Below are 12,542 nucleotides of genomic sequence, written 5' to 3' on the forward strand. Positions count from 1 at the left end.
TGACACCAAATCAATTCACATCACAGCTATACATGGGTTCACCGTGTTTATAAACACAATGTTGTGAGGAAGGGCAAGACACTGGCAGCCAACCACGTGAGCAATTTTTTTTACAGACAGCAATTTCCAACAATCAGAGGTTGAGTTGGGCACAGCTAGTGTCGCGCAGCCATGAGAAAACAAAAATTTAGAACCCATAAGTTTATGGACAATTTACAGTACCCTATGCATAGCTTAATGGTCTTTTCTTCTGGAGTCATAACCATCCATTCATTAAAAATGACCACTTTCATACTAACACTGTCTGAACGTTCCACACAGTAATTGCAGGTTTTTAAATGGGCATATGGTCACATTACAGGCCTTTGGAGACCTTTACATCATGGCAACATATTAACCACAGTGAAATACATGAAGAACTTTCCCCCCTGCCTCCTTTTGTACAGGGCAGTGCACAATGGGTGGGTATGGCTTGGCTTGGCTGTTTTGAGTGAGGGACACCACTGACCACGGTGTTTGGTTACCATGACGGGGGCGGGGGGCAAGAGAGAGAGAGCTCTTTACCAAATGGCATGCCTGAGCCGTGTCTTCCTGCCACAGTGGACGGAGTGTTTGTGCCGGACAGTGACACTCCACAGGGACTCTCAGGGCCCTTTTGTTATGGCTGTGGCTCTCCACAACCTGACACTCTTTCCCGGGCAAGCACCACACCACACCACACCTCCCCCATGCACAAAACACAAAAGGTCCAAGGGGGCTAAATGAGTTCTTAAAACACAACCTGGGAGCAGGGCCCAGCACTTTTTTATGAGGATGGCCAGTTGAGTTTATCACATCATAAATCACTTCAGAGTCAGTCCCCAAAAAAATAAAGCACAAAACTTCATGTGGTGAACCACAATCTTTGGAAAGTACTGCACATAGAGCGAAGCTGGACCAGAGACGGTCTATTAGAATTAAAAGAATCTTTGGCTGGACGTTCTGTCACTGTAACAACAATACACTGCATTTTAACAACTAAGACATTTGGACACTGAAGTGGACAAATATAATGTCACATGAGAGACAAATGTCTGTTGCAAGCACCATGGATGTTCAGAGTCAAGAGCAACACTTCCCATTGATTCCAGAACAGGGAATTGAAATACAGTAGCCTATCTGGAACCAAATGCCATAAATATGGTACTTAACCTGAACCCTCTTCAACAACATGACTGGGGTGAAATGTAGGCTATGTCTAGCCATCCTCCATCGCCACTGCACAAAGGTCACCACAGGACAGACGCCTGTTGTTTCGCTCTTGCGCAAACCATTCATTAAATTAAAAAAAAACTTCAGTGGGGAATATCACACAATACATGTTTTGATACGTTTCAATCGAGATATGTTTTGCAGGCAAAACTAAGTCAATGATCCCACTTAGGAACGAAAAGCTGTTTATAAGCACGAGACCTCAGACTTTTGTTTCTCGGATATTTTGCCTCACGGTCCGCGCTCACATGGAATGACCCCAACCACGTGCGTATTTTAGTATAAAACAAGGCTTGGGTACAACAAAAGTGTAACTTCAAAGCTGTCTGAAAGCGCAGTGTAACCAATTCAATGTCTGCAACAAAGTTACCACTTCGCTAACTCCATGTGTTAAATACATTTCATTAATTCAAAACCGACTCCCGCTGATACTATCAACGGGGAAACAGCTGTGGGCTATCAACACGAATCATATGAACCAGACAACAAAAAGTTCGCCAAGTAAAACACATGGCCAGTTATGTTTTCATTTTAAAAAGGCGAGTATAGTGTTATAAGATACGGTACACACAGGCTACTGTAATAATGAAGAAACACTTCGTGCATGAACAAATCACTTTCAAACGGACCAAACTTACCGTGCGGTCTAGGGAACCCTCTAACTTGTGCAGCTGGCTTTTGTTTTCGTCCGCTGTCCCATCCAAACGTATAGTTTATATGTATTTTAAAAATATATATGTCTCCGCATCAAATCAGCGCGCGTCCCACATTTCGCCCCTCGGCATCCCCTGTCCTGTACCACAGTCCCACGGCTAATGGTGGAGGGTTTGACCACGCCTCCTGAGTGACGGACCTCGCCATTCGTATATTAGCCTACTGTAAATATATCACAGCCAAGTTAGCCTTTGGGGGGGAAAGCACAACACCTTTCTTGCGCTGGGCATGTAGATAGTCTATTACTAGAATAAAAGTAGTTATATAAGGCTATTTAACAAAGTGGTGTGATTGTTGAGAGCACAACACGCACAGGCTTCCATTCTTTTTCTTTAAATATTGTCTTTGTTTGGAGCTTTGTTAGTTGAGGAGAGGTGTTTTACGCTGCGTAAATTACGCAGCGCAATTTCTTTGGGGGGCATGAGAAATTTCAGCATGAGGAAGATGCCGCATTATTGCCGTAATAGTTCAGTTGATTGACGTGGATATTTTCATGAGGGAGCCTGCTACCAAGCTTGTTCCCATCAAAGTGATGTCTATATCAGCTCATTCAAGGTTGTTTTGAAGCGCCAGCAGCCCGTTAGAGATAGCTATCAAATGTCTCTGTCATTGTAATGCAAGGATAAACACTTTGCTGGTTAAACAAAGAGAATCCTGAGGCTTCGTCTGGACAATGCCCAGACATTTTACCAGAGGGTAGGAACTGAAGTCATGTAACACCACTTGTGGTTGGAAGGAAGCATATTAAGTAGGCTAACACTGGGAACAAATAACTAAGATGTTCACTCGGTGTGTTCTGAATCACATGTGAGGATGTACGTTAACCCAAAGGATAATATTATTTCATAAATATTATTTTAAAATATAACTTAAAACAAATGATTTTACTGTATTGTTTTGTGTTAATTTGTATGCACTGTAATCTTCCATTAGAATCATATGATATTTTCAAAAATCCAATACGGCCTATGGTTATTGCGCTGCAGTCATGTTATTTCTTTCATTAAACTCTGAATGGAAATTTGCTGTCTTGGGAGTGCAACAGATAAGAAGTAAGTAAGTAAGCTTGGTTTCTTTTTGAAAGACAATATATCTGCTGCAAGATATAATATTTTCCTGCAGGAAGCTTCGACTTGCAGCTCAGGGTGGTCAATAGTCGGCCATTATTCAGTGCTGTGACATCCACTCTGCCCTCTGGCTATGCTGGCATTGGCCTTCCCAGAAAAAAAACTGATTGAGGAGCATTGCTGACCTGTCTCCCCCTTCTACACCGATTTAACTCCTGAGCTGAAGCAACATCACTGTTGGCAGGCAGGCAGTCTCCACACAATAACAGTAGAGAGAGAGAGAGAGAGAGAGAGAGAGAGAGAGAGAGAGAGAGAGAGAGAGAGAGAGAGAGAGAGAGAGAGAGAGAGAGAGAGAGAGAGAGAGATAGACGAGACGAGAGGAGACGAGTTTGTGCAATACTGCTCCACTGCTGTGCAATACTCACAGCCCCAATTTCTTCGCACCAAGTGAAAGTAAATATTTTAGGTAGCCTCAATCTCTATACCTGATTCATACTGTAACAGCGGTGCACAGTAAAAAAAAAGAAAAAAAAAAAAAGCAATGTTCATTCAACATGTAGAGTTGATTTAACATCTTTTAGATGGGTCACAGAGTACTTAGACACTGCATGTTTTAGTGTATCAGATCATTATTGTAGGTCATTATTGTAGACTGTGCGGCATATATGTCAATTATTCCATTTGCGTAAAGCTATTACACTACTGTCTACTCGAGGCATCAGTTGCTCTGCACCAAATGACATCTTGGATGGTGACACCCATGGCAACAGCATGGCTGTGGAATGACACTTTCACCCAGGCCTCCACCCCTCCACTTCCGGCAACATACTGTAAGACTGTGCTGCTCCTAGTCACGTCTCCTGCTACTTTTCCAGCCATGAAGACCGCAATAGTAAAGGCCTTCACTTCAGTAAACCCTCTCCCACTCTGTCTCCATAACGTCACTGATTTAATCCCGCCCTAAAGAAAGAAAGGTCAGCGTTGGTCAACGTTGTCACATAACTATGATGATTATCATCAGACCCACTATGGGCCTTTTAGTCTCTCAGACCAGGTACATAGGAAGGAGAATTTCTCAAGTGCTCTGAGAAATGATGCAGACAGAGAAAGAGAGACAGAGAGACCTTAAAATTATTATTAACTGCCTCTACAGCTTAGACAGTTCAAGAATACTAATTCATAAATACTTTTTTTCCCTTTCACACCAATAATGCTCTTCTGAATTGAAATCAGTTGAAGCCGAGAGGGGGAGGGGAGGCTATAGGAGAAACATTGAAACAAGGAGAAGATAAGAATGAGACAGAGAGAAAGAAAAAGAGGGGGAGGAGGAGAGTGAGCGAGAGAGAGAGAGAGAGAGAGATAGCGTGTGTGTGTGGGAGGATGGAGAGGAGTCAGAGGACAGACAGGCAGACACAGATGGGTAGTGTAGACCACTAATGGCCTCTTCCACACAAGCTGCATGACAATGTAATGCGGGGCTTGCACTTATACCACTGCATACGCTCTGTGTGTGTGTGTGTGTGTGTGTGTGTGTGTGTGTGTGTGTGTGTGTGTGTGTGTGTGTGTGTGTGTGCATGCGTATGCGTACATGTGCGTGTAGGTGTGTAGGTGTTAGCTGTCATCTGCATTATATGCCACCCTCCGATGGCCATGCGTCGTGAGTGCATAACGCACAGTGTAATTACAGGTGGCAAGTCCTTTAATATCATGTAAATGACACCCCCGCCAGACTGTTAATGTCCCCAGCTAATGAGAAATCAATTTGCTGAAACAAAAGATCACCCCTGACCATGGCTACTGCAACGTATATTATACCGGAAAGGTTGATGCATTGCAGACAAGGCACAGGGCGACAAAGCAAAAGGGTTTGATACCCTTTAGGGTTGATACCTATTGTCTTTGAAATAGTGAGTGACACTGACTATTGTCACAGGATCCGTGGATGAGGACACTTCCTCCTTGACGAATACAGTGAGATGAAACTGAAAGGGACATGATGGATGACAAACACTGAGGGGACCACACACACACACACAAGGACACCCGGCCACTTGCTTACTCATCAGGCTAACGTTCCATTAGGGAGCACGGCCTTATAAATGTGGGGTACTTTTATTATATCGAGATCATATATTAAATGATGAGGTCAGTGATGTAGCGAGATGGTATTTTAAAGCATGAGGTTGGCGATGTAGCTGGATTGTACGTATTTATATGATGAAGTAGCTGGATGGTATTTTAAATGAGGTTGTGGATGTGTGAAGTGAGATGATCGTATATTAAAGGAGACCGATGATGTCACTGACTGCAGCTAGGCTACCATGCGAGGCGTACTGGGTTAAAATGATGTGGAATCGGCTAGTGTGTGGCATAGAATTTACAGATAGTGTGGCATTTATAGCAGAGGGAGCTCTAATGCATTACTCGGAAACAGCCAATTAGTGGACAGGTCCTCCGCATAATTAGCACCTTAAATGCCATATTTCCAGCAGAGCCCAACCAGCACGGCAGTGACACCCCCACCCCCACCCCCACTGCAGAAAGCAGCAAAATTAAGTGTTTGTTTCTCCAGCGAGCCATGCTCGTCTGGCAAACATGGGAGGAAAGACATATCCAAAAATGGCCTAAGAAAACACTAAAGATGCAGAGCCATGCTTAACCTGTGGTCGTGACATCACTCACACACTCCGAGGGCCACAGTCATGAATTGACCTTTTCATTTTTTTCAGCCAGGGCCTGAGCCACAACAGACTGGTCTTTTATTGGCCTAACTTAATTATTCACGGGGAAAATGTAGGTGTTAGTAAAACTGAATGCCCATACAGTCATTTTGCCGTTATTACATTATGTAAGCTTTCAGGGTTTGTGAGTTTGTGGTTTTCTTTTCTTTTTTTTCTTTTTAAATCCTTTTGACTTTATGTATGATCGGACAGTGAAAGTGGTGGCAGGAAGCGAGTGGGGAGAGAGAGTTTGTGGTTTTCAAATGATAATATATTACCAGAATGGCACATGGACGAATGCACCAAACATGAGTCAATAATAATTTAATGAATGCTCCAACAGATATTGGTTGGCAAACTAATCAATACATCAATACCAACATCAAGTGCATTGATATTTCTCACCAATGTATTCATTACTTCTTGACCACAGTCCGTTAATTATATTTGGGCAAAATAAATCATCCAATAAATAAATCATTATCCAATAATGAACACAGGGGTCTTCTTCAATTTCAAATAAAAAGATTGTTTTATTTCTTAATGAGTTTATCGTCCGTGTTTCTGAGTCACTTACTAAGCTAACTGAATGGAGGTGGAAAAACTGAGATGATAGCACTTGTTTTAGGTCAGACTTGTCAGCTTTCCCTGGCACTTGTCAGACAGAAAAACATTTACTTGTAACTGTCACACTGTGTTGTTAACTACTTGATTATGCCTGGCCTTATGAAAAATACACATTCTGAGGGCCCATCCAATCTATATTACATGACTAGTGTCCTAAAGACCCCCTCATCGATGCTGGGTTGTTACAGTCATCTTAATTACTTCGAAAGGAGTTGGATGGAAGTAACTTGACTTATTTTTTTCCAACTTGAAGAGTCTGATTGAAGAGACTTCTTTGAGCTCTTAATTACAGCTTGGAACTTAACAGCTTTGAAGATGACCTGGACAAATGCAAATCTTCACAAACATCCTTGAAACTCATTCACCCCTCACAATATAGTTGACTACCTGCTCACTTTTAACGCAAGGCAGGAATGGGAGTGCAGGCCAGTTAAGTCTAGAGATATGTCTATATTGACAACAATGTTTTTTTTTAACATAATGTAAGAATTAGAGTAGGCCCTAGGCCAGGAGGGTGACGTGCCTCAGAGGGCTGGTGTGTCCACCAAAACGCCAGGGACCTGGGTTCTGTCTAGCTGTCCCTATGCGGTGACCTTTGTGTGTGTGTGCAGAAAGACTTAACAAGGCGGCCTCTGACACGTCCCCGTTCTTCCCATTAAGCTCTTTCTCACGCTGAGAGGTGCTTTCACACGTACACGGTGCTTTTCAAGAACAAACCTGTTAAGTTGCCTTATTAACCTCACAGACTGAGCTGCTGCTGTGGCCGCTGGTACTAATAAGGATCTCCGCCTGTTCACAACCAAGAACCGTCTATGAAAATGGGTGGTAAAAAAGGGCGTTTTGGGAAAAAAGAAAATGAGGTCTTCTTTGTGTCTCACAATAACTAGTAAATAGCTAAGCCTTTATGAATGTTTTTTTCTGCCCACATAAACACTCACACACACAAAAACAAACACACAAAAACAAACACACACACACACACACACACACACACACACACACAGACACACACACACACACAAACACAAACACACACACACACAGACAACAAAGCCATGGGCTCTACTTGAGCAAGTCCTCTGTCATTTTGGACTTGTCTACATATTTATAGGTTTGCGCGAAGAAGACATCCATGGCAACGGTGGTTGACGAAGGTGACGGGGGGAAGAAACAAACAGCAGCATTGCTACGTGATATCATGGAAGATGACAGGAATCCATTTAATTACAGCCTTTAAAACGGAATAGACAGAGGAAACAAACATGACACGTTGGTCTTCGCAGTGATATACGGGCCTGGGAGCAGGACTATAGGGCTTGTTGTGAGATGTTAACGGGACTCTGTTTGGTTGTTTAGGCGGCCTGAGAGGCAGAGATAGGCGTTGCTGTGATTGCAGAGGTGGATGGGGGATGAGGGCCACGCTGCGTATTGGCCAAACTCGCTCTGTGCATACAGTACCTACATGCCTCTGTACACACACACACACACACACACACACACACACACACACACACACACACACACACACACACACACACACACACACACACACACACACACACACAGAAAAAGGGGGTCGGGTAGGTGCAAGATGTATTGGCGGATCTTGTACATGCATATTCTTCTGCTACACATTTGCACCCATGCAAACACAGATGTGTGTGTCTGGATGTAACACGGTAGAGAACGACATGTACACGCCACACACATGTATAGTACACACAGAGACAGACAGCCCCAAGATAAAATCTCCTTCAGAAAGGACAGTAGAACCAGACTCCATTTCATGCTGACCGCCTGCCAACCAACCAATCAAAGGCAGGTGGGGGTCTCTCGCTGTCACGCTCCCTTGGAGTTCACTTACCAATCTGCCATGCCCACTTATATGCATGCAAGAATGTGTGCGTCTGTGTGTGTCTATGGAGCACGGTAGAGTCGAGTAGAGATACTATTTATCCCAAAGGAAATGAAAAAAGTCTATTTGCGTGCGTGCGTGCGTGCGTGCGTGCGTGCGTGCGTGCGTGCGTGCGTGCGTGCGTGCTAGACTGTAGCCCTGTCTGTATCTGCAAAGCACAATTGGCCAATATGCGCTCCACTCACTCTGACACTCACATAGTAGCGTGTTGAGTTTTTTTTTATATCCCCCTCATCTTTTTTTTACTGGCGTGCCGGGTTGTGTCACCAGCTTCCTCCTGCTGTGGCATTGTCTATGGCAAGATGACAAATGTCCCCCAGCCCCGGACCCTTCACAGGCCGCATTTGAGAGGAGCTCAGTGCCAGGTTCATGTTTCTCATTTTCAGCACCATTCTCTGGGGATACTGCTATGTATGTGCATACGCTTGACTCTGTGTGTGTGTGTGTGTGTGTGTGTGTGTGTGTGTGTGTGTGTGTACACGAGTGAGAGTGCCTGTGTCTCTGAGTGTGCCACTGCGTGTGTGTGTGTATGTGTGTGTGTGTGTGTGAGAGAGAGAGAGAACCTGTGTCTGAGTGAGCAAGTGTGTATATGTGTGTTGTGTATGATGATGTGTATGTGCAGGCGAGACTGTGTCTGTGTGTCTCTCTGTGTGTCTCATGCAGCATGCAACAGTCAGTGCATCTCAAGTGTTCCTCTGTGTCTGAGAGAGTATGAAGTATATGTATGAATGTGTGTGTGTATATACAATATATATACAGTATATATATATATATATATATATATATATATATACAGTGCCCTCCATAATTATTGGCACCCCTGGTTAAGATGTGTTTTTTAGCTTCCAATTATTTTATTTTTTTTCTAAATAATATGGGACCTTAATGGAAAAAAGAGAAAAATCCAACCTTCAATACAAGTGCATTTATTCAGTGGGGAAAAAATCCCACATAAAGAAATAATTATTTGACATCAAATAATGTGTGTCACAATTATTAGCACCCCTGGTGTTAATATTTTGTACAACCCCCTTTTGCCAACAAAACAGCACCTAATCTTCTCCTATAATGTTTCACAAGATGGGAAAAGACAGAAAGAGGGATCTTCAGCCATTCCTCTTTGCAGAATCTCTCTAAATCATCCAGAGACCTGGGTCCTCTCCTCTGTACTCTCCTCTTCAGCTCACCCCACAGGTTCTCAATGGGGTTGAGGTCAGGGGACTGAGATGGCCATGGGAGGAGCTTGATTTTGTGTCTGGTGAACCATTTCTGTGTAGATTTGGCCATATGTTTAGGGTCATTGTCTTGCTGAAAGACCCAGTGACGACCCAGCTTCAGCTTTCGGGCAGAGGGCAACAGATTTTGATTTTAAATGTCCTGGTATTTCAAGGCATTCATGATGCCATGCACCCTAACAAGGTTCCCAGGGCCTTTGGAAGCGAAACAGCCCCACAGCATCACTGACCCACCCCCATACTTCACAGTGGGTATGAGGTGCTTTTCAGCATGCGCATCTTTCGTGGTACGCCAGACCCACTTAGAGTGTTTGTTGCCAAAAAGCTCAATCTTGGTCTCATCTGACCAAAGCACACGGTCCCAGTTGAAGCCCCAATACCGCTTGGCGAACTCCAGACGCTTGCGTTTATGATTGTGAGTGAGGAAAGGTTGTCTCCGTGCATGCCTCCCAAACAGCTTGTTGGCGTGTAGACAGCGCCTGATGGTTGATTTGGAGACTTTGTGACCCCAGGATGCTACCAGTTGTTGTAATTCTGTAACAGTGAGCTTTGGAGATCTTTTGATTTCTCTTACCATCCTCCTCAATGTGCGTGGTGGCAAAATAAACATGGGTCCTCGTCCAGGCTTGTTTACCACTGTTCCAGTTGTTTTGAACTTCTTAATTATTCCTCTCACAGTGGATATGGGCAGCTGCAGTTGAGTGGCAATCTTCTTGTAGCCTCTGCCTGACCTGTGAAGGTCGACGCACATCTGCCTCACTTGTATGCTGTGTTCCTTTGTCTTTCCCATGTTTAAGAGTGGATAAGAGAAATGGCCTCGGTGTCACGTCATGTTTATACCCCAGGGAAACAGGAAGTGATGAATTACTAATTAAATGTTCCTACATACTCTGGTAAACTTTGTAAACTACTGTAGAAATGACAGAAATGCTTCAATTATATTTATTTCCTGGGAATTGTTAAGGGTGCCAATAATTGTGGAACAGGTGATTTAATGACAAATAAAAAAAATTTAGTCAGGGATTTTTTTATTTTCTTACAATTCATTTGAGTTGAAGGCTACATTTTCCTACAATTTTCAGTGTGACAGTATTCTTCTGCAATAAACACTGAATTTATTTTAAGGCTTTTAACACCTCTCAACCAGGGGTGCCAATAATTGTGGAGGGCACTGTATATATATATACACACACACACACACACACACACACACACACACACACACACACACACACACACACACACACACACACACACACACGTTGTGTATGTGTGGATGCCTGTATGCATAAATACATGTGTGCACTGTGCATGCATGCCTGTACTGTATATGCAGCTACATATGCACTTATAAATACTTGTGAGTGTGTGTGCATGCCTGTATATGCAGCTACGTATGTATGCGTGTGAGCGCGCGAGCATGCAAGCGTGTATGTGAAGATGTGCCGGCACTTTATGCCTGCAGCCTGTATGCATAAATATGTGTGCAATGTGTATGTGTCTGGGCAAGTATGCATGCATGATTCTGTGTATGCGTGCATGAATCTGTGTGCGAGCGTGTGTGTGTGTGTGTGTGTGTGTGTGTGTGTGTGTGTGTCCACTGCAGACGGGTGTGTGGCGGCGATAGTTACAGACCAGTGCCGTGTTTGCTCATGCATGAGATTGTCGGCCGTCCCCCTACCCCACCCCCCTCCCCGCCCACTAGTGACAGAGTCTAGCCAGCCATATCCGATCACCATCGATAAGCGCACAGCATAGAGCCTTCTCCACGGTCTGGGATTCCCTCCCCCTCCCTCACCATATCCGATCACCATCCGTAAGCGTAGAGTCGAGCTTTCTGCAAGCTCTGGGATTCCATCCCCCACCCTCACCTCAAACCCAACCACCCCCTCCTTCTGTCTGCATACCCCTCGGGACAGACCCTACGTCAGAAAAGACTCATCTCTGTGTGGATAGGTGTGTGTTATGTATGCAATGGCCTATGTTTGGGCATGTGCACTAGTGTGTCTGTGTATGGATATGAATGCATGTGCTTGTGTTTGTGTCTGTGTTTGTGTGTGTAGGAGCAACGGTGTAAGTTCTGTATGTATGTGACGTGTATCACATGTGCATCTGTGTGTGTGTGTGTGTGTGTGTGTGTGTGTGTGTGTGTGTGTGTGTGTGTGTGTGTGTGTGTGTGTGTGTGTGTGTGTGTGTGTGTGTGTGTGTGTGTGTGTCAGAAAGACCACGTAAGTGGGCCTGTGCTGTCTCAGCGTTCACCTGACGAGTCATTTCTCATCTCATATTCACATGTCCAGAAGACTGCAGACCAGCCCACTGCTGTTCTCCCAGCATGAGTAAGGAGGATGGAGGGAGACAACGCAGCTTTTTGCAATGACAGCCCAAGTGCATGTATGTACTGTACATTAGAGGATGACATTTTTCAGGAATTCCCGTGGGTCCCGTGTGTCCTGCGGGATTCCCGCGGGATGGGAGTCAGAATTTTAAAGATGAACAGGAGCGGGCAGGAGCGGGAATAAAGATGAATGGGAGCGGGCAGGAGCGGGAATAAAAATGAATGAGAGCGGGAATGCTGTGTCATTTTTCCATTAAAAAAGCCTATGAAACGGGAGTGGGATTGATTTTGAGTGGGAGTGGGCAGGATTGGGAGACATTCTTTTCAGGACGGGACGGGATGGGATTGGTTTCTTTTACTCCACTCCGGGATGGGACGGGATGGGATTTTTTTTCTGGGACAGGGATGGGACGGGAGTGAAAATCCACTCCCGTGTCATGCTCTACTGTACATACACATAATGCTACTCTTGAGAGGGTTGAATGTCTTCACAGCAATTGGAAAACTAGAAAAAGGTAACTTAGAAGAACATAATGATGGTTGTCGTTGCAATTTTGTCGCATTTTCTTGGCCATTTGTTTAATAAAATGACAACTAAATGTGCAAAGACTTTTCTTTACTGACATTCGTTTGTGTTATTATTACTGTAGAATTGGAGGTGGGGTCCTCACAAGAGTG

At 44.2% G+C, this 12,542-nt stretch overlaps 1 protein-coding gene across 2 annotated transcripts in view; it reads right to left on the reverse strand.

Moving 5' to 3' along the window:
- The window catches only part of tiam2a (TIAM Rac1 associated GEF 2a), a 187,982-nt gene that overhangs the window by 101,448 nt on the left and 73,992 nt on the right, over positions 1 to 12,542 (reverse strand). Inside the window, exon 1 of one of the 2 annotated variants that reach the window (XM_063184479.1) lies at positions 1,890 to 2,005. The exons of the other annotated variant lie outside the window; for it this stretch is intronic. The gene's annotated coding sequence lies outside the window, so the exon portion shown is untranslated. Of the gene's footprint in view, positions 1 to 1,889; positions 2,006 to 12,542 lie in introns of those variants that run through there. 2 annotated transcript variants of the gene reach the window in all.

This window comes from Engraulis encrasicolus, chromosome 19 (assembly GCF_034702125.1).
Source record: "Engraulis encrasicolus isolate BLACKSEA-1 chromosome 19, IST_EnEncr_1.0, whole genome shotgun sequence".
Lineage (NCBI taxonomy): Eukaryota > Metazoa > Chordata > Actinopteri > Clupeiformes > Engraulidae > Engraulis > Engraulis encrasicolus.